At 38.7% G+C, this 21,421-nt stretch overlaps 1 protein-coding gene across 4 annotated transcripts in view; it reads left to right on the forward strand.

The window, feature by feature from the left end:
* Nucleotides 1–21,421, forward strand: part of LOC109852956 (synapse-associated protein of 47 kDa) — a 69,069-nt gene that overhangs the window by 33,864 nt on the left and 13,784 nt on the right. The window lies entirely within an intron of this gene.

Raw genomic sequence — 21,421 nt, forward strand, 5'->3', positions numbered from 1 at the left:
CGCGCGGCCTTGGCGGGGTCACTGACCTCGGCCGCGCGGCCTTGGCGGGGCACTGACCTCGGCGGCGCGGCCTTGGTGGGGGGGGTCACTGACTCGGTCGCGTGACTTTGGTGGGGGGGGGAGTCACTGACCCGGTCGCGTGATCGCTGCGGGGTCACTGATCTCGGCCGCGCGACCTTGGTGGAGTCACTGACTTCGGTCACGTGATTACGGTATATGTGTGTGTGTATATATAGATATAGAATATTATATATAATATTCTTTTTTTTTACTCTTTTCTCTGTCACGTGACTTTAGTCACGTTTTTAATGACATGTGACTAAAGTACAGTCACTTTAATCACGTGGTGTTTTTTCTCTCCTGCTTTTTTGCGAGCGCACCAGCGCAATTAGCCAGATGCACGTATTTTCGTTACGAAGAATCACACACATTTTTCTTCACCCACTCCACTTAATTTTTTTGCGACGTAAAAAAATTACGTTCACAACTTGGAAATTATACTCGCGACACGATCGCGAATATAAATGAATATATACACATTTAACTAACACGTTGATGAGTTCCGTCTCGGAAAATGAAGGTGTTTGGTTTCTGCGCCATCGTTCGTAATGGAGTGGTAATAAACATCCGCGACGTTCGGATTGCATAACGGCGGGCTTGTCTTAAATTTTGCGGAAATGTGATTTATGGTCCATGCGCGCGTAAACGACAACGTGTTTCTCGCGCGCGCACGCTTCTGTTCCATCCGAAGACAGATACGCTTGAATTAATTACACGATTTCGCCGAAGTTCGAGTGACGAAATTCGCTTGCAGTTTGCTACGGTGTTGCAAACCAGGAATACCGCGTGCTCGTTAAGTCATGAGTTTAGTTCATGCGGGTGGACTTTGTAAATAGTAGTCTTTGTGCTACATCCTATATATTCAGGTCTTCGCGTTCTCCTATCGCATCAAATATTAATAACTCCAGTTGCGATGATGGGATTCGAAGAGAGTTTCAACTTCTTCGACTATGCAAGTAACGCACAGAAATATAATTTTGTCTATTTTGAATAAATTAGTTTACAACTTGTGCATTAAATTGTAATGTGTTGTAATACTTATCTCTTTTAGTTGCTTAATTAAGTAATAACTGTTGATAAAGAGATCGGTGGATTCGAGTGCTTAGATAATTTTGTCTTTTTTTAAATTATCTTAAAACGAGATGTAATAAAAGAAGCACCCGCAAGATCTAACAAGTACGTAGGTCGGGTAAAAGCCGCGCGTGCAATTATTCCCGCGTCTGCTTAAATCAGAATACTATCGCTGCGATCTCCGCGGCAAGCAGCGTTACTCTCTGTTTTTTTATACCGTTTTGGAAATAAAATAACTCGCGATAACAATCGACCGGCACGAATTTGACTACGAAAGCACTTTCGAGCTCGTTCTTTCAAGAGATGTAAATTACAAGAATTACGCGCGTGCGCTGAAAAACAGTTCTGTGCGTGATTTAGCGGCAATTTTTTCTTACAACCGTTTCGGCGTGCGCCACCGTCTATAATGTACCGTGCAACAATTATATCGCGTCACTTTTGCTGACACGTGCGGGAAAGCGCCGAGTTTCCACGCGAGGCACGTACACATGTACATACCGTCCAACTTGTCGTCACGGAGCTTTTGGTAAAGGTGGTTCGAGCGGCTTTTTGGAAGACGCGAGAAAGGAGGCGGCGAGGAGTCCACCTTGGCCGAGGTACTTAGCGTGGCCGCACTTTGACGAAGGTGCATGTAGTTGCGAGAGGGAGAGATTAAAGGGAGGTTAGTCATGACGTCACCCGCAATCATCTAGGTCAGGACAGTGTCTGACCTACTTGGACGCCACCCCCGACGGGAAAGCCCGCGTTCATACGTACGCAGCTTTTACATGCCACGTGTGTGCGCTTTTTCGATATGAGACGGTCTATCGAGACGCGTCCAATAAAATTTCCTGCTCTCTAGTCGGTGACCGCAAAATTTCCCGATATACTCTACTCTAGCTTCGTAACGTCCAGACGTATATTTTGAGAAAAATTGAGAACGACGTTATAGCTTTGAAAACGTGCCAAAATTTTCAATACACAACGTTACGTTACCTCGGCAGAGAAACTTGTAGTTGGATCTTTTAGAGTACGCGCGCAAATTTTAAAGTAACGATAACTCGATTATAACCACTTACAATCACTTTTTACCGAAATAATTAAAAAGTATTATGCGTTGGATCGCGCCGGAAAGCAATTTTGTTATTAAGTGAAGAAAATAGCCACGTTATTTCGGATACGTGCCAAAAATTTAAATGGCTCTTGCGCTCGCGATCGCGTTTCAAAGATTATGAAAGAGAGATTGTCGATTCATCGATCTCATGCTAATGCAACGATGTGATCTCACCGCGCGGCGTTCTCGCAATTCAACCGAGTTTTATAATAGCGCGAGCATCGATTTGTCTTTATGTTGCGACTTTGATGTCATCCGTGGAGAGACAGCGCGGACTTTTTCTCCGTTTCGTGTCACTCTTTCTTTTTTTGTTCTTTTTCTCTCTCTCTCTGTCTCTCTTTTTCTCTTCTTTGATTCGACAACTGTCACTCTCGCGTTTGTTCCTCTTTTCATCCCGACCGTGCGAACCATTTATTCGAAGACTCCGCGGCTGACAATGAGATCGATGTGTAATATTGAACGCGCGCGGTTTTTAGCGCGTCGCTCTGAAGTAAAATTATTTTTAAAATATTTCATATTGAAGTTTGATCTTTTCTACAGGAAACAGTTATACCAATATTGGAAAAATTTGCAGATTCTTGTGCATAACAAATTATAAAAATTTAGAAAACTGTAAAAATAAACAGAGAGACGTATTATTTTAGAAAATATGTCTATTAATACGTCTATTAATAGATATTATAACGTAAATGATCGTCTAGGTGTTGATCGTAAAATATTTGATTAGCTTTTGCCACTCCCGGAGTGCCATTAATGTATTAACACGTGATGAAGACCAGAACGTCTCTGACCTTTCGTTCGCCATTTATTGAGCTGCAGCGAGAAATGGAAATTGATCGTCTCGGTTCGGAGAAAAATGTTATGCTATTCTTTTGTCTTTTCCATATAAAATACAGAAACAACATCTCCGGATGTGAAACACTCGCGCAGCGAGTGTTGTCAGTTTATTCCCGAGTGTTATTTTACCGCAGAAAGAACTGTCTCTTCGCTATCTCTCTTTCCTTCGCGCGCGCGATAAAGTCGCTATCACATTTCACTTTCGCATTTTGCTTACGCTCCGGTATATAATCTGACCTTTGCACAAAGGTTTCTCGCGCGCGATTTTCCGACGATTCGACGACGCGAGAAACACTTTGAACTACACACACCTTGCACCATGGCGGAACGTTTCGCGAAGGTCAGGGTTACTGCGACGGTTTGCGCGTAACGGAACATCACGGGTGATATTTCTGGAAAATTTTCTCGTTGCTGATTACGTGCGTTGTCGAGAATTTAACGAGTTGCAAGGTATATCTATATATGATTACTGCCACCGGTCTAATTAAGCGCGCGGAGAGAGAGAGAGAGAGAGAGAGAGAGAGAGATGAAAATTCGTTCGTGAATTCAGGTTTTATCGCTGTGTTTGTTGCCGCCCACGCAGCAGCTCTCTCTACCCTCAACAACATTCTATCGTCGAGTTCTCGGTCGACCCAGACGCATGTCAATAGTACTTAGTGCACGAGCGTGGAAATGCACTGTGTAGTGGTGCGTGCGTGGGGAGATGCTGCGGCAGCTTTTGCGGGAGGATGACACGCTGATACGCGTTCGTACACGTTGTAGAATTATCCTCTGTTTAATCGCGATCGTATTCGCTGGGTTTGTAGAATCTTGCACAATTATGTAAAAAATTGTTCATAAAAGATCATTGGTGTTTTTAATGGTTTTTTTCCCCCGGTGCAGTATCCTCTTTTTGTTTTTTTTTCACGCTTCAGTTTGCACAGTTGTGAGAATTTATTGTGCAGAGATGAAGATGACGTTAGCGGCATGTCGTGAAAGAGTTGAATGGCTTTTCTTTCTTTGAGTATAGAAATAAACCGTCCTCTCTGTTTGATATTCTAATTTGCATGCGTCGACGCTTTTCAGATTCGCTTTTGATTCGAGTTTTATTGAAAATTCTCTCGTAAATGTAAAGAATAACATTTATTTCGCAAAGTTAGATCGTTGCATTATTTCATGTAGATGTTTATGAAATATTGTTTTATTACAAATTCCTTTTTTTTATTCACATTCTTACGTAAATTAACTTCGGCATTTTTGTCTGTAATTTTAATCATTGAAACCATTTATAACAAAAACATTTATAACAAAAAAAAGTGTACTAGAAACAATTACAAACGCGGTTCTGTGGATAAAAATATAACTGCTGAGTGTGTGTTTATTTTATATTTTAATTTTTATACATCACTTTTATTCGTCGAATTTGTTTTGTAAATATTTCAGAAGTAACGATATGTTGAAAAAGTAGTGAAAGTGAAGTTTTTTTACGGTATAGACTTACCGCAATTTAGAATATAGATTTATTTTCAACATGTCGAGCATTTTTTTTATTTACTTTTAACTTCCGACAATTTTTAAATTAAATGTCGCATAAATGTTTAAAAAAAATACAAAGAACCACAAAATATTAGACTTTATATTCAATCAAACTTGCAAATTATTTCCTGTTTCGTTTTATATACCATCGTATAATTTTGTGTTTGAGGTTTTTTTCTAGCTGCGCTCCTATTTGCTCGCGTTCTCGCAAATCCGGGATTAACCTTTAAAAGCGTCGGCTCTCCAATGGAGCTCTTTAATTTACAATAGACCGGCAATTTACTCGTCTGCGAGAAGCGAGCATAATACATGTGCGAGAAACGTCTCCGGCGTATTAAGCGCAAATTATTTGTGTGTTTTTATTCGTGGTAAATAAGCAAAGTCGTTGTAATACTTGTATTCGGTAAAAACACTGTGCGAGACAAAGAGGTTGATGGAAAGCTCGAAACTCGCTCGACACGCTAGAGTTCACAGAGAGGAAGAGAGAAAGAGAGAGAGAGAGAGAGAGAGAGAGAGAGAAAACGAGCAGATAAGACAAGAGAAGCGGACAAACGAAACTTCCATTGCAAACTAACCGTGACGAGAAATGATTTTCTCGCTAGCTGGCCTTTTATGGCGCCGTGCTTGTGGAAGCTTGTAGAACATCCGAGCGTGTTCCGTTACTGATGTATGCTTTCCGAAAGTGCTTCTGGGATCGTTGTAGCTCGGGAGAAATGTAATATTCGCAGATAACTCGCGCTTAATTTATTACCCGACACACGCGCTGAGATAATGCGAGACGAATCCGAAATATCTAAAATTTTAACACACAAAAGCTGATAATACAGATTTACTGTGATTATTTCGCGTTCGCATTCATTTATTATTCGCTTGTTCTACTTGTTCAATTCTCATTATCTCAAATAATGTATGGGAAAAAAAACCAAATTTCTCTAAACTAAATTGTTCAAAGTACGCAAAGAATCTCCGATATTGCATCAGTAAAAACGAGTCTGGTGGATGTAAATTTATGTCAAGAAGAATTTCCAAAAATTCTCTCTTTTGTTAATTAATAATTTATCTTCATTACACACGCGTGCGCACAACGAGAAATCATGATAAATTAACGAAATTGTCGTATCATTGTTATCTCGTAACGCACGTGTGTTCTAATTTGTCAAAACGAAGCCACAAACGAGCGTCGCGTTTGCACTTGAGTTAGGCAAACACGCGCGCAAGGATGATGTTTCTTGTCAAGCGATGATGATCGCGAGATGTCTTAATAGCTGTGCGAGAAACTATGTGACTTTGCACCTCTAATCGCATAGAGAAACAGATTCTAACGAGCAAAACTTGCTTGTTAGAATATTCTCGTTAAACGGGAGCGTGAAATCGCGCTTGACCTTGCGTCATTATGCCGCTCACAAAAGCAAGACACAGATGTATTTACTCTCCTCGATGTTGATTCATTAATAACTCATGTTTTCATATTTAAACATAAGTTTGTTTTTTATTTATTTATTTACAAGACTTAATTGCTTCCGACTACGGAAGAGCGGGCGAAAATTCTGCTCCTCAACGAAAAAGTAATCGCTCATTACGCTAATTATTTTCTCTGACGAGGAAAACCATCGACATTCCGGGTTTTCTTCATTCGTTTTTCCGTCGATCGCGCGTCGCTCACGTGCGACACGACAAGCGCCGCTTCTCCACCGTGTGTCCCTTTCGTGTTTTTTCTCGCTCATTGTTGTTCGTGTTTTTGATCTCCTATCGTGAAACGAAACAAATTATCCTGTCGTCGCTAGCGCACGAAGGACAAACATTACATACCCGGGTTAAACATTTATTTCCACAGGTCTCCGCGCCACGTGGAGAGAAAGAACGATCAATTATTGCTACACGGTCTTTCGTGAAATTACGAACGAGCACGTCGTGGGATACGACGACTCGGGAGTAGTGTCTTGATATAATGTCGCGTAGTTTACACCGCGCGTATGTGACTCGGTCCCGGAAACCGAATGAGTTGTAACCATTGGTTGTAACCGAGTTGAAAGTTCTGTTAGATTGAACGGTTAATCGAGTTTTGTCCCACGTGGCTAATGGACGGCCAATAGCGCGCTGAAACTTTTGCGTCCATACAATCACAAACGTATTATCGCACTTGTATCAGGAGAATACGAATATATCGTTTTATTGTTACAAGTTTCAACGCAATTTTGAATTAAATAACAATTCAAACAAAGATATTACAATTTTGATGCAAGGAGTCATGTCGTGTTTTTTTTTTTTTTTTTTCTTCTAGACATTCACTCCCGTTTTTGCGATGAATAATTCATTTATTCTACACGCACATTATACACATGAATGTATAATGCAAGTTTACACGACGATGTATTTGTGATTTTTTTTTTTTTTTTTTTTTAGTATAATTTGTGGAACATCAATATTTTTAGAGTGTATACACCTGTATATACACGCGAGATGCAAATTTCAATAGTCGAAACGTACGTTTGTTATTTGAATTTTACATTCGGTCTTTTCTGATGCATCACCGCTCCCAGCAGTGATGGAAAAATATCCGATGTAGAGGTAAGGCTCGTTTGCGCGCGCGTTTCAATTCTCGTTCGACATGTAACGTAAAGCACACACAGAACGTGAATAGAACAAACAAGCGCGTAATGCGTTACGGCTCGCCTCGTTATACGAAAATTTCGTGCAACCCAGTGAGGGTAATCGAGTTTCGGTCGTGCTTAATGGATGGTCGATACCATTAATTAGCGTTACAATTTCTCCTTCGAGAGAGGTCAATTCAATCGCAACAACGAGTCCGCTGGGAATTTTCTGACGAGACGTGCTTGAAGAGACACATATATCTCAATCGCGTTCGCCGCTGAAAGGTTGTATTTTCGTGAGAAGACACGTAGCAAAGTAGGTAGGTAATTCAGTTCGTTTGTATACTCACTACCGCTACGGTTCCCACGGAAAAATTGCTACTTATTAATAATACGCGTTGCCGGTTAATTAATTTTCTCGATAGAAAATGGTGCGGAAATCTTTAATTTATTTGCTGGAAAACAGAATTTATGACCCCATCTGGCGTCGTGTGGAAAATTTCAACTGATAAGTATAACAGAGTAATGTAGAAAGACAAAGAGTGTACCATTACTTAGTTTTATGAGGGACTGGCCGTACATTTACGGCAAACAAAGAACGGAAATTTTTTCCTGAAATTCCACGACCGAGCTCTGTAATTTTAGCTGAAATAATAATTTCGACCATATACCGTAAAGCGCTGCTCTCGTGCTTGCGCACTTCCGTCGCCAATCGGTATTTGAAATTGAAACGCTCGTCGGCGCGCGACCGGAAAGTTGACGTGTTAACGTGCATTGCTGCAGTCTTATCTCCAATCGATCAGGGTAATTGAATTCCGTTGTAATGCCTCTTCCCAAAACGTGCAATATCGAGAACAAAGACGAGAGATAGAGAGAGAAAGAGAAAGAGAAAGACGGAGGAGGGTAAGAGGGAGAGTGCGGCAGATGCCGCGCACAGCAGAAATTGCAGCTGATAATCGCAACGATGTCGAAAAGTTTAATTACTCTTTGCCGAACGGATCTTCGGATGTCGATGTGTAGGAGCTGCATCACGCGTTAATTAACTAATAATTCTCGCGTCTATATCTCAATCTGGCAGGAAAACGATAAATTTCATTCTGTGTGAATTTGGCACACGCTATATCGTTTATCAAATTAAACTTTTCCATTGGAAAATGTAATAGCATTTATTTCGTTTGTGTAATTGATTGGCACAGTAACAAAATAAATCAGAACGGAATAAAGAAAATTCAAGAAATTTAATTTCCATTGAAGTGGCGAGCTTTGCATTTTTTCTTCTTTCTCGAAGGTCGTCGTCAAAGACATTTCTGTGGAAACGAGCGGTTTTCTGCACGGAGTTTCTCACCTTTTGAGATTGCGTTTTATTGTATTCGCTAACTGTAACGCGCGTGTCTCTTCTCTTTGCTCGTGGTTGTTTCCTTTCCTTTGGTCTTCCATTTTGTATCCCACACACAGTAGTTTCATCTTCCTTGTGCAAAATATTGAGAGAGAGAGAGAGAGAGAAAAGTGCTAGATGCTTCTCAGTATTTTAATCAATTTTCTTTCATCAGAACAATTTAATGTACTCGAGAAAAGACAGTCGCTTGAAGATTTCCATTATGCTGACAGAACTAGTGCTTTCATTAGCAACATTAAGCTTTCATTAATGAGTGATATTTAGTTGATGTGAAATAATCAAATTAGTTGAACACAATGTCAAGGCCACTCTGACATTTCTGAATCGCGCTATTTCGCAAATTTCTCTTTGAAGAAACAGACAATTAATTCTTCATTTTGTTTAATATTAAAGAGAGAGAGAGAGATCCTCTAATATAATTTAAGTTGTGAAATACATTATTTTAGAAAAATCTGGTTTCTCAATTGTGAAGTGCAATTAAAATATTTGATCGTTTCGCTTTACATTCGTAAAGTCATACAAATTATAAAGTTTGATCGAAATTTCAGCTACTCTCTCTCTCTATATATATATGAAATTTCAATCTGAACGCATTCGAGAAACCTTCTTCGTTACCATGTCGACGCGATTAACTTTGATGGATATCGCAACATTAGCACTCTGAAAGGAATTTCCGCGGATATCGCGTACCGAGCTTCGACTTCTTTTCACGATTATGTCAAGCGTGATATCGCGACTTAGAACGATCGCGAAACTTCGTCGTTACGTTATTTATGAAGCTCCCGGTTTCTTTGTTCGCCTTCTGCGCAGTTTTTCCATTTTGTCTTCGTCATTCGCGCTCGATCCCTCAGTTCTTCCACGCCGTCGCGAAGAAGGTTACGCAAAATTGGGTTAAACTCGAGCGCAACCTCGAGAGAGAGATGAGATTTAGCGCAATTTAGAGACGCGATTGGCGAAATCGTGCAAAGATGTGTTCTAATAACTTCGACTTCGGCAAACAAGCTCGGCTCTCGCCGAGTTCTTGGAGAAAGTTTGAAAATCGCGAAATTAATTCACAAGAAGGAAAAAAAAAGCTCGCAAGAGCAATTTGAACTCGAGATGCAACAGGGCACGCGGACGTAGCAACATTATATTACAAGTTCATACGAAGATTCTGGATATCAGAGAGATTGCGAGAACTCCATCGTAGTTCTTTAATATAGTTTTTTTTTTTTTTTTTTTTTTTCACGAAGTCATCATATATCGGACGGTGCGCAACTTGAAGAGTTTGCGAGCAGTTGAAATATTGGATCATTAAGTATGAAACTCTTAAAAAATACATATATGTATACATATGTATGATCCAATATGTCGAGCGGGCGAGTACTCTCCATCATTTGATAGTTTAAAATTATTTGAAATTATGCTTTGAATATTTTATATGACATTTTATGTAAATATATCGCACGAGTGACAAATGTATATTTTATACGTAATTATTTTGGGAATATATATGTGTGTGTGTATGTGTGTATACATGACACATGTACTTTAATATCAACGTAACTTCAATATATCAACAGTCATAAGTTATACACACTGTTCATAATATTACACACATATATAGCGTTGTGTGACAAATACTTTTTGACAAATACTTTTTGAAATTCGCGTTGCGTTGTTTTTGATCTGAAGAGATAACGTTTTTTAATCTGCTTCTGTTTACGCATGCGAACGCTGTTTGACCTATTTTATACTCCCACTACTTGTCAGAGCGTAGCATTTAGTGTTTTACCCCCGGGAGAGAACAATCTCTTCGCTCCATCGCTCTGCCGCGGTACATTTGTCTTAATTGCTAAGTAATCTTCTCACACATTATAGCAACAATAGAGAAAACTATGGCGGAAAGCACGACGAAGACGTGGAAAGTAGAGAGTCACCAAGTTCCATTATTCAGGACACATTTATCATGAAGCTAAGAATCAACATCGTATATAGAAAAATCCGTGTGTCTCGCGCGTACAAATGATGTTGCGCGACATCTTTCTGAGTAATTTCACCGTCATCTTTCAAAAACACAAATTTACGGCTTGCGATAGAAGAAGATCCATAATTTTTCTCCCAAGATAGACGACGCGAAATTGTATGCGCTCAGATTGCGTAATTTTTCAAATTTAAAAGAGAGAGTATGTTTGTTTCTTGAAAGTATATTAATTCCTGTGTCTTCTTTCCAGTAATCGCGCAGGAGCAATTTTGCCGCAATTACCTGCTATTTTCTTCCGCACGCGAAACCTAAGCGAACATCCATGTCGCGCAGCCGCAGGTTACGGCGCCTCATTGTCGAAGTATTCTTGTCTGGAATTGTACGCAAATGTTCGGGCACCTTGAATTGTGTTCCGTCAACAATTTGCGTCGTATTTTCCCGTCGTATCTTCGCTATATTATTATATTTATTAACAACGGTATTCGTGTTTTACAAAGACACATCCGCTCGCTCGCGATCAACGACAACGTTGTCGACTGTCGACTTTTTAGCCGCGGATAAAGTAAATGAACGCCGACTGTATTAATGATCGCCGTGAGTTTCCGTCGAAGTAAGAAAGTCGCGCTATTATACATTATCCAGAGTTCTCTCTTCCTAATGAACGACCTACAAGAAGTTTCGCACGTGCGAGTCCGCAGCCCCGCCGGCGAGCAACTTTTATCTTTTCGCAACGGACGGACCATCCGAGCGACGTTACGTTGTTAAACACACAGCCGACGTGTATCGCGTTGCAGCGCGCGTGTTTATCGAGTTTTAACCCGCGAGTTATCCTTAACGAAAGCTAAACATTGAGCTTCGCCGACGGCGAGCGGCGGATACATACGCGATGGAATCTCCTGAATCAATTAATCTCCGGGCTTTCGACGTGAATACCGAGTGGACACGATCTTTGCGCTTCGGATCAACGGCGCAGAAGAGCGGATTTCCAAACTTAGTTGGGAAACCCGCCGTCTTGCGCTTCGGTTGTCGTTTGACGTTAATTCGGCGAAGCGCCGTGTCTTAATTAATTTAATGCGGATAAAGAACAAAGTTGTAGAAAATATGAGAAGTGCGACATGTTGGATATATCGCGTGACCGAACGCGAAATTGATGACCGACTTTGATTCCGCGTTTTCGTGTGTTCAGGAAACTGTCCCATAAATCTCTCGGTCGTAATACTGAAATGAATGAATTTCTGACGAGAAATTGTGTAACACATTTATTGCAGCTGTTCCATTAGTTTTATATTGGAGTGATTTTTTTTTTTTTGTGATAAATTGTGTCAGGCACAACTATCGTCTTTCTTTGTGAAGATGTAATGTGTTTGTACAGGTCGTTCAAGTTTTCTGTCAGACGCGTTTAACATTTTTATATAAATTTTCCTTCCTGGAAACACGTGTTTCGCGACAATGTTCTTTCTATAATGATCTATACAATCGTTTTTTTTTTTTTTTTTTTTTTTGTAAAGTAGATAACAAAAGCTGCAGTGTGCCTCGAGCTACTCATTTCGTCAACATAATATCGTGGAAGAATGTTTATTGCTTGTCTCTAAAGGAAAAAAATTCGGTGCTAATATACGGTTGACACACAACGAATAAAAAAACTTTATAAATAACTTTAAACGCGTTTTTTATATGTTCTAAATATAAACGTACAGTTTTTTACTGTAGCATTCGCGGAACGGTTTTTTTTTTTTTTTTTTTATCTTACTGTAACTCGAAGTATAATCGAGCTAAAACTGTCACAGTATGATTTATTATATAATCAAATATAAAAATACGGCACGTCGCGCCGATCGTTCCAATTTTGTATCTCTCCAGCTGGGCAACATCAGCGCGCCTCGTTTATTCTCGTTCGAAATTATTCAAATCAAATTATTAAAGTCTGAGACACACGTTTTCTTTGAGATTATTATTATCGACATCGGGGGGGAAGGGGGGCGAGAAAATTACTTAGAAACGAGAAGGATTCTTCGTGAGTTATACGGGTCGCGGGAAAGTACAGGGTTGATGAAAGCAAAAAGAAAAATATAAAAGGGAGAAAGAGAAATTCGTGTGCAGACTGAGAGAGACGAAGAAATGGCACTCGCGAGGGACGTCGGCAACCGATGTACGCCAAAAAGAAATCGCAAATAGGCCCTTTTCTGACAGGATATTACATCGAGGGACGAGACACTGTTATTTCTTTGGCTCTTACCGCGCGATCAATAGCCATCTTCTTCTTGCACGGTCCGATCATTCACCTTCGGTGTGTGATTTTTTTTAACTCTTCGACAAAAAAAAATAAAATATTTTTACTTTTCTTTTAATATTTAATATCTCTTTGTTTAATATTTTTGAAAAAGAAATCGTGCTCTACAGAACGTGGCGTTTTAGCTTTTAATAAAGTTTTCATCCTGACGACACATGAACGGACAAAACCGGAAACGTCGAGAAGAGAGATGTGCGACTTCCTTATGCCTCGTCCGATTACATTAACAAATCAGATTCATGGTCTGTTCTGCAGTTTCGAAACGATCGCGACATTACAAAGTCAAATTTCGGCAGCGGGTGGCGAACGAGATAAACGTTCTGTGAAACAACAAGGATCGTGATTTACGGTCCGATAGAATTCGCTTTCTGGCCGAGCTTCTCGGCCGGATGGACCTTACGGTGCTTTAAACTCCCTTCATATTCGAGAAATATTCTTAGCAAGCGCAACCACTTTTCTGCCGACGGAAATATTCTCCCGAAAGAAAATCAATGTACATGACGTAAGAAGATTTTTACGATAGCCACACAAGTGAAAGAGAATTACCGTACTTTTTCGTGCGGCTTTCGACAAACGCTCTCGTTCGAAGGCGTCGATCAAAAGTTAATAGCACGCTCTCCACAAGAAGCGAAAAAACTGAAATTTTATAAAACGGTGTAATAAAGCGTGTGATTTTATTTTCACGCGATATACAATCCCGAAAAATACACGCTCGCCTTGATTTTCTTTCGCTTTTATTTTACAACACGTATCTTCCATTAAACATAATAACATTATTTATAGCGGCCGTTGTGCATGCTGTTATGTTTTTTTCTCCAAAAAGAATTTTCGAGCGATATTTTCAAAACTAAAAATGCTTTAAAATGCGAATTGTATTTATCAAATTCAACCTGTACGCGTTGTCAATCGAACAGGTATACGTCAAAACTTTACGACACGAATATTTTGTTTTTTATTTTTGTAGTAACCAAGTATACAAAAATAATACAGTTACAGTTTACGTTGCACATTTTTATTATAAATGGCATTCGTGTCACCAGTTGACATTTTTGCAAGCTAAAACCACATTATGATTTCTTTTCATAAACGAAATAAAAATATATTTATCGCAAAAAATACTTTTACGTATAAATGGATAAATATCAGATTTATACACGATATGTGCGTGAAACTGATATGTTTCAAAGAGAAATTGTATAACACAATTGTTTTTGAAAAAAAATTTCTTTGCATGTGTGTGGGTGGTACAAAGTAATAGTATTCTATAAGTTTCTAAAGAAGGCAAAACAATCTTCATGTACAGAATATACGGACGTAATAATATTTTTGTTTCATACATTTTTGTTTCTACATTCAAGAGAACTTAGGACTAAATTAACGCCTATCGTAACTCCGATTCTTAATATAAACGACGCAAACTAGATCTTTAGATCTTACGTTATTTTTACACGTCGCAATATATTGCAGTTAACGACTATTTTTTATTTAACACTTTTTGGTTCTACTACAACGTCTGGCTCGCGATAATTTTCGTCATGACGTGCAGTTTGCGCGATGCGAGAGAGTTGCCATCAAGTTGATTTTGCCTCTAGCTGTTGAATCTCGATTCTCTTTCGACAACCTACACCGTGCTAATAACTTCTTCCCTCGAGCATTAATAACTCGAATTAAAATAGAAGGTAAACAAGAGGTTTGTGTCAACATCTCTTTCCGCACGATTGCGTGTCCCATTGCTTTTAATTACAGTATTAATATTTATCACGGAAAAGATATATTTTTTCGACATGAAATTAAACTGTATTTTGGTTCTTTGGTGCTAATCTTCTTGAAACATGTTTTCCGCGAGAGATAAATTATTGAAATTTTAATATTTAACATGTGTTTCCGCCCTTTATATCTACCCCACGCTTAGTGTGGTAAGATATCGCCTTGCAATCTTTTTTTGTCAATGTTATCAGCCCGACCGTCGTGCTGAGTCATCATACAGACAACATTTTTCTTTTGACGAAGGTACGTTGTCAATCCTTAAAGAACACTGAAGTTGTTTATTCCCGCGACTGTATACTCACGTTCTTTCTCCTTTGACTTCCCTTTACGGGTATACTAACATTTCGCACGATATCTTCTTCTCGCCTGCACGATCTCTCGAGCTTTAAAAAACGAGCTACGTAAAAGCTGTTCTGATAAAAAAAAAAAAAAAAAGTTTGACTCGTCAAATCGAATCGTTCTTTTTTACGAGCATCTTTTCCGCAACGTATCTCGTAATCGCGCGTGTTTGTCAGTTATCGATTCGACAGCTTCGATCGATACTCGAAGACGTGTATCTCTCGGGGATAGGACGGAGATGTGTCTAAGGATCTCGCTCCGCTCGCTGACGACCTTCTAGAAGGCTAGAGAGGAGGGGCTTCTTCATTGGGCATTTAGTTGTGCTCGGTTGGTCCCGTTAAATCGAGTGCAGTGTTCCGTCGTCGATATTGCGACGACCTAATCGACAATGAGTACACAATCGACTTCTACGACCTAAGAGGAGAGAATTGTGTCGAGAACTTGCCTCGTGACTGAAATATGCTCTCTTGCAATGCACCCGGTTACCCGATTAAATGATGTTTGATGTCATGTACAATCTGTTTTCCCAGTGACGTAGTTTCAGTGATACTGAACTGCCTCATTTTATGCAAATTAATTTATTATATACATACATATATATATATATATATGTAGATTATTAAAATATACCATATAAGCTTTACTTTATTTTAAAACAGAACTCATAAATTCTACAGAAAGAAAAACTTTTTTATCGCGGTGATACTACAGCTTATTTTTGTTGTATTTATTGACAGCCGATATCGAAGTTTATTTAAAGCGGATCACAAAGATTATTTTCTGTAAGCAAACATCTCCTAGCAAAGTACAATTGCTCTCATTAGATGCTTACCGTTCATGTTTTTTTTTTTCGTCCACTTTTTGACGTTCTGCTTTTTTGACGTCAACGAATTTTTTTTTTTTTTTGTTTTTTACTTCACACGGAACAAATTTTCTCTCTTTAGCGCCGCAGTTATTTGTCACTGCTCGCGATCGCATGCTAGCCACGTTTCTCCGTAACACGTGACTGTCATACAAGTTTTTTTGCGCCAAACGTAATCTATTTCTTTTTTTTGTTTTTTTTTTTTTTGCAGTTCAAATGCTGCAGCTATATCGCAATTAATCTTATTTCGAAGTCCGCCGTCATTTGGCGTCGAATCGCATAATGGATTTCCATAATCGGGTGTGTCGAGTCGCCAAGAATAAAATTCGCGCATTGCGAAAGAAGTCTTTTCAGCTTGAAGCTGGAGATGATCAGCTATTTCTGCTCTCGTCGTCGATCGATCGAGAGATGAATGGAAATTTATGCGGAGAACTTGATTGAAAAGACTAGAGATTAAAATGAGATATACGGCAAGATGACATAATTTTTTCAAGTTTCTTACGAAACTTAAACGTATTATAATACGTAATAAACTTTGAAATTATTATTTCTATCAGAATACATGTATTTTTTCGTGATATCTTTTGTTTTTTTTTTTTTTTTTTTGAAGGGAAAAAAATAACCAAAAAAAAAAAACGTATTGCGCGTTTTCACGCCTCACCTATAAAAGAGTTTTTTTTAAAAAAAAATTATAATACGTAATAAACTTTGAAATTATTATTTCTATCAGAATACATGTATTTTTTCGTGATATCTTTTTTTTTTTTTTTTTTTTTTTTGAAGGGAAAAAAATAACCAACAATATTATAAGAACTTCATTGCAAAAGGAAAAGTAAGAGAAAAATGAGACTTCAATAACGCCTTCGGCTTCCTCGGTGATTGGAAGCACAAGGAATTATTAGAAGCGATAAAATTTATATCACACTCGGAGAGTTACGCCCACGAGTAAACACTTCAATAATAAAGCAACTAGGTTTTTTTTTTTTAAATAAGAGTTTTTCAACGAAGATTTATTCTTTTTTCTTTCTCGATCTTGTTATCGACGCAACACAGTATTGCGTTAATTATATCTATTATAAGATTATACGATTTTGTGGAAAAAAAGAAGAGTTTTTTCGCTGCGAAACTCTACTCTCTCGTCTCGACTCGATTACTGGCGCCAATGTCGTACAAAAATAGAGTATTTAATATCTGTGCGTACTCTACATTTTTCTTTCTCGAGACTTTTCACGCCGCGAAGATCGACTTATGAGATCCAATTGACCGGAAGGGAGAGGAGCGCGCTATATATAGCTCTTTTCTTCCAGTTTCTTCCAATACAATAAAGTCGAAACGCGGTTTTCCGAACACGTCGATGTCATAAATCAAATCCGCAATGACGTATTAAGGTATGAAAATACGATATCTGTCGTAACACGGCAGGATCCGATTCGCGAGATAAGATCGGTCAGAAAGCGATTAATCGTCAGTCGTCTCGTTTGCGAGCAAACCGCTAAGAAATCGATTTGCCGTGTTACATGCCATGCCCTTTCAGAGATCTTCCATCTCGCTCGACTTTTATTTCTCTCTCTTATCGCGAATGAATTCTATCTACCGTGAAAAGCGATATATATTGACTCACTTTAATTAAGACGTTCGGCACGTTACGAAACACATTTGCAAAATTATGAAGCGTACAGAATCGACGTGGAACACTTTGGCGAAAATTTAACGTGACGAATTAGCGATAAAAGTTTGATAATGACGTGGAACGCGAACGAATTCTTTTTCCGTCGTGTAATTTCTGACGAAGAGAGAGTTTAATTTCAGACTTGTATAACGATTACAGTTTGCAGTTCTTTGACATCGATTCATTAAACGGCTTCGCCGCTCACTTTAGCTTCCGTTTGTTTTACTTAAACGACTTTGCGCTAATGACAAATCGTTGGCTGTCATTGACGGACCGTCTTGCAGTTGCGGTGACGTTAAACTTTCAATTTCAAGTTAGTTTCTGTAATTTAATTTTAATTATTTATTTATCTTAATTTTACTTCTGAAAAAAAAAGTTACTTACTTTAAAGTTGTTTGTCAAAAATAATGACGTATAATTTTTATGGAACACGTATTTGTGTGTGTGTGTGTGTGTTGTCAATATATCGATGTTATCGAGAGACAAAATAACCCATGCCACCCTTGCGGTTTCATATATGAACGTGTGGCATTCTATATCTTGAGCATATGACGTTTCCTTCCTTCCTCCCATTCGTAAGTCTTCGTAACGGCGTTTCTTGTTCTGGTTTCGAGATTGCGCCGATATTTCGTTCGCTGTCACACGCCGATTGCACGTGTCGATTTTGTCGATGATGAAGTCAATTTCGAAGCTACATATAAACACGATCAGTTTGTCGAGAATCACTCGGCTACTGGCAATTGGCACTTCATAAATTTATTTGTCGTATTGTCGCACCGTCATCAGAAATCGCGCGTATCGACTAAACAACGGAGAAAAATTTATTTCGCGCAGTGAAAGTGCCGAGACTTCGCGTGACTATTTATTATAACAATTAGACGAGCGAGCATAAACTGTGGATAAAATAACGATGTCAATTCGCGTGAAAAAAAAACATTAGCTAGAAAGTAGGTCTGGCAAGTAAATTTCGGTTGACGGACCTAAACGTCCAACTACTGAGATTCACTTTTCGTGGCTAAAAAACTCGTAACTATGATATACAAAAATTTAGCTGGGGTGCACGCAACAGAGAAAAATAGCTGGCAACGTGACAACAATTTAGTTTTAACGCGCGCACGTTATTTAGCTGTTACGGCTATAAATTAGAACATAATAGTTTTTTTTTTTTTGCTGTGCCGAGAAATTTACACAAATGACGATGTAGACTCGAAGTGTACGCCACATCTAAAATAGTTTACCAATGGTAGCTAAAACTTCAGTATAAAAGGCAGTTATAGCTATTCCAAAACGTTACGTTAAGTAAATCGGCTGATGCGAACCAGTGCATGATGTATTGCAATAATAAACAATGTTTTTAAATGAACAAAACATTTTGACTTTATTGTTGAAGTCTTCTTCAGTCTTGTTACAGTAAGCAATGAATATACATAATATGTTGAAACAAATTGAATATATGAAAGACTTTTTTAAAAACAATAAAAAAACAAAAATAAATCATAGAAGAGTATGTAATAGACTCAAATAGATTATTCAGCGGGGATAACAATCACTATAGCACCGAAACACAACAATTATCGTAAAAAATATATATAGATGTGAATTTCTTCGTCAAAGATATTTTTTGTCGTGTACAATATAACTTGAACGTGTGTGCACAGTTTCCGATTACGACGAGACGAGCTCGGCGCCGATCGATTCGCGCGGTTCACACAACCAAGAGATTGCATCATTCGTTCAATCGCTACCTCGTTATTAGCTTAGGTTGGCAGACAGCTAAGTTAATTTTTTTGTGTGGCTGCGAGTGTAGTGGCAAATACAATTTCAGCAAACAATGGAGTTGGAGTTGTTGGCGGAGACAATTTTCTTTTCTGTGGACACACACACACACATATTAGATAGGACAGCTACTTTCACGTTGCTAAGCAACATGACTTGACAGACACTGTATTTCGCTGCTACATAGACATATTAGCAACAGCAGCAAACCGCTTTTATGTGTAGTGGCAAAATTTTTAGCAGCAAATACCATTTTAACAACCTGCGATTAGCTGTGGCAAAAAGCTGTTTTTTTTTTTTTTTCGTGCGAGATGATTCTAAAAGCTCGAATACGTTCCAATTTTATTTGCTCATTTGTATATTCACGTATTTGTTATTTTTTAATGATCTATGAATGTATTTCGGTCAATTGGAAATTATGCCGATTCGATACGGTTGTAAACTTCCTTTGAGAACAGACAACTTTATTGCAAGTGTCGAAAAATCGATAATGTGAGTGCACGTTGTTCGCGTTAATGCGAAATGGCGTGAGAGAAAACCGTGATCATTAGCAGCCGTTCCGAATAATTTAACACTCGGCAAATCCGGTGAAAAATAGATCGAGTCTACACTTGCGAAGAGAAAACTCGGAGAAAAAAAGTAATCGTAAATCGCTTTTGACTTTTATAGGATATGAGATATGTTACATTTATATGCGTATGTATATATGCGCGCGAAAAAGAGATTTATCCGTTCGACCGAGAGATTTTTGTATTTTGTTATTACAATTTCTAAAAAAAACAGCGAGAGAAACGCGCGCGCGTGTATGTAATTTTTCGGAAAGCAAACAGCGGGCATTTCTTTCTTTCTTCGCGCGAGCGCTCATCGTGCGCGGGAGAAGATTTATAGACACCTGCACCGGTATAAATAAAACTCGTCCTCGTTAATCACACCTCCTCTCCTTTCTCCCGCGACTGCTGCAAACGGGAAATAATCGGAATCGGATAATCTGAGAAAAAGCTCGCTCGTAAAAACTCGACATGGTCTCAGATCCGAATCACGTTGATCTACGAGGAGTTCGTTTTTCTGTTCGTTCCATGCGCCGTCAATTCGTTTTGTTGCGTTTATCAATACAAACGTTTCTTCGATATCTTCTTTTTTACTCGAACGCCAACACGCAATGAAAATCGCGCTGCTTTTTTTTTTTTTTTTTTTTTTTATCACAAACGTGCGTGCTTCTAACGACCAATAAAATGTGGTTTATGACGTGGTAAAACAAAAAAAAAAGCAAGCACAAAAAAGACAACACACATTCTCTGCAGAAAATCCTCTTCTCGAGAAGAAAGTTTCCATTGTGCTTGATGGCGGAAACACAGCCAAGGAACAAAATTGTGCTATCGATCCTTTTGTCCGTAGTTTCCTGTTCCGCATAGAATATTGTCCGCTGTGCGGCTAATGCACCGCCTGCGACGCGAATCCGGCTACATCATTGATCCGCGCTCGATCGCAGGGACAAGAAACCCGCCGGCGCGATCCGCGCGCTGCATTAGGCAGGAGGTCCTCCGCATTTCCGCCGCGCGTTCTTTGCATTCAAACGTTGGATTCGTTATTTTATTCCAATTTGCGTTTTTTTTTTTTTTTTTTTAACTTTTTTCCCCCTTTGCTTTCCAAGTTTGAATGGAAAAGAAAGTTACCCATTATAGCGGTTTTCGAGTGCAATAATTCGAGTGTAATTATTACCCTCGCAAGAAATAGAAATCTGACCCAATTTTGCATTTATTTGCATACTTTCTCGGTTTTTATATATAAATTCGCAAAACCCACTCTTTGTGCAAGAGTAATTACTTCGACGCGCTGCAACGTTTTCGTGTGTGATGTTTCGTATGAAAAGACATTTCGTATGAAAAGATATATTTTAAATAAAATCTGAATTTTATGTAGATTTTATGTAAAAATTTGTTTCTTAAAAAATTCCGGTTTTTTTTTTAAGAAACAAATATTAACTTATACAAACCGGGTTTTATGTGCTTCTGCAGCTCGTTATATGAGAGTGGAGTACATAAAGTTCTCGTGCGACTTTACATCATGTACATTCACGTTAATATCCTGCAAATGAGAACGAATTGATGGCAGCAAATCGTAGAATGTTAGCACAGTAATAAGCTCTCGGTGAAACGAAGTGAAACCTATCGCGTATAACTCTGCGCTATTTC

The sequence above is a fragment of the Pseudomyrmex gracilis genome, unplaced genomic scaffold (assembly GCF_002006095.1).
Source record: "Pseudomyrmex gracilis isolate BER0280 unplaced genomic scaffold, ASM200609v1 scaffold_41, whole genome shotgun sequence".
In the NCBI taxonomy this organism is placed as follows: Eukaryota; Metazoa; Arthropoda; class Insecta; order Hymenoptera; family Formicidae; genus Pseudomyrmex; species Pseudomyrmex gracilis.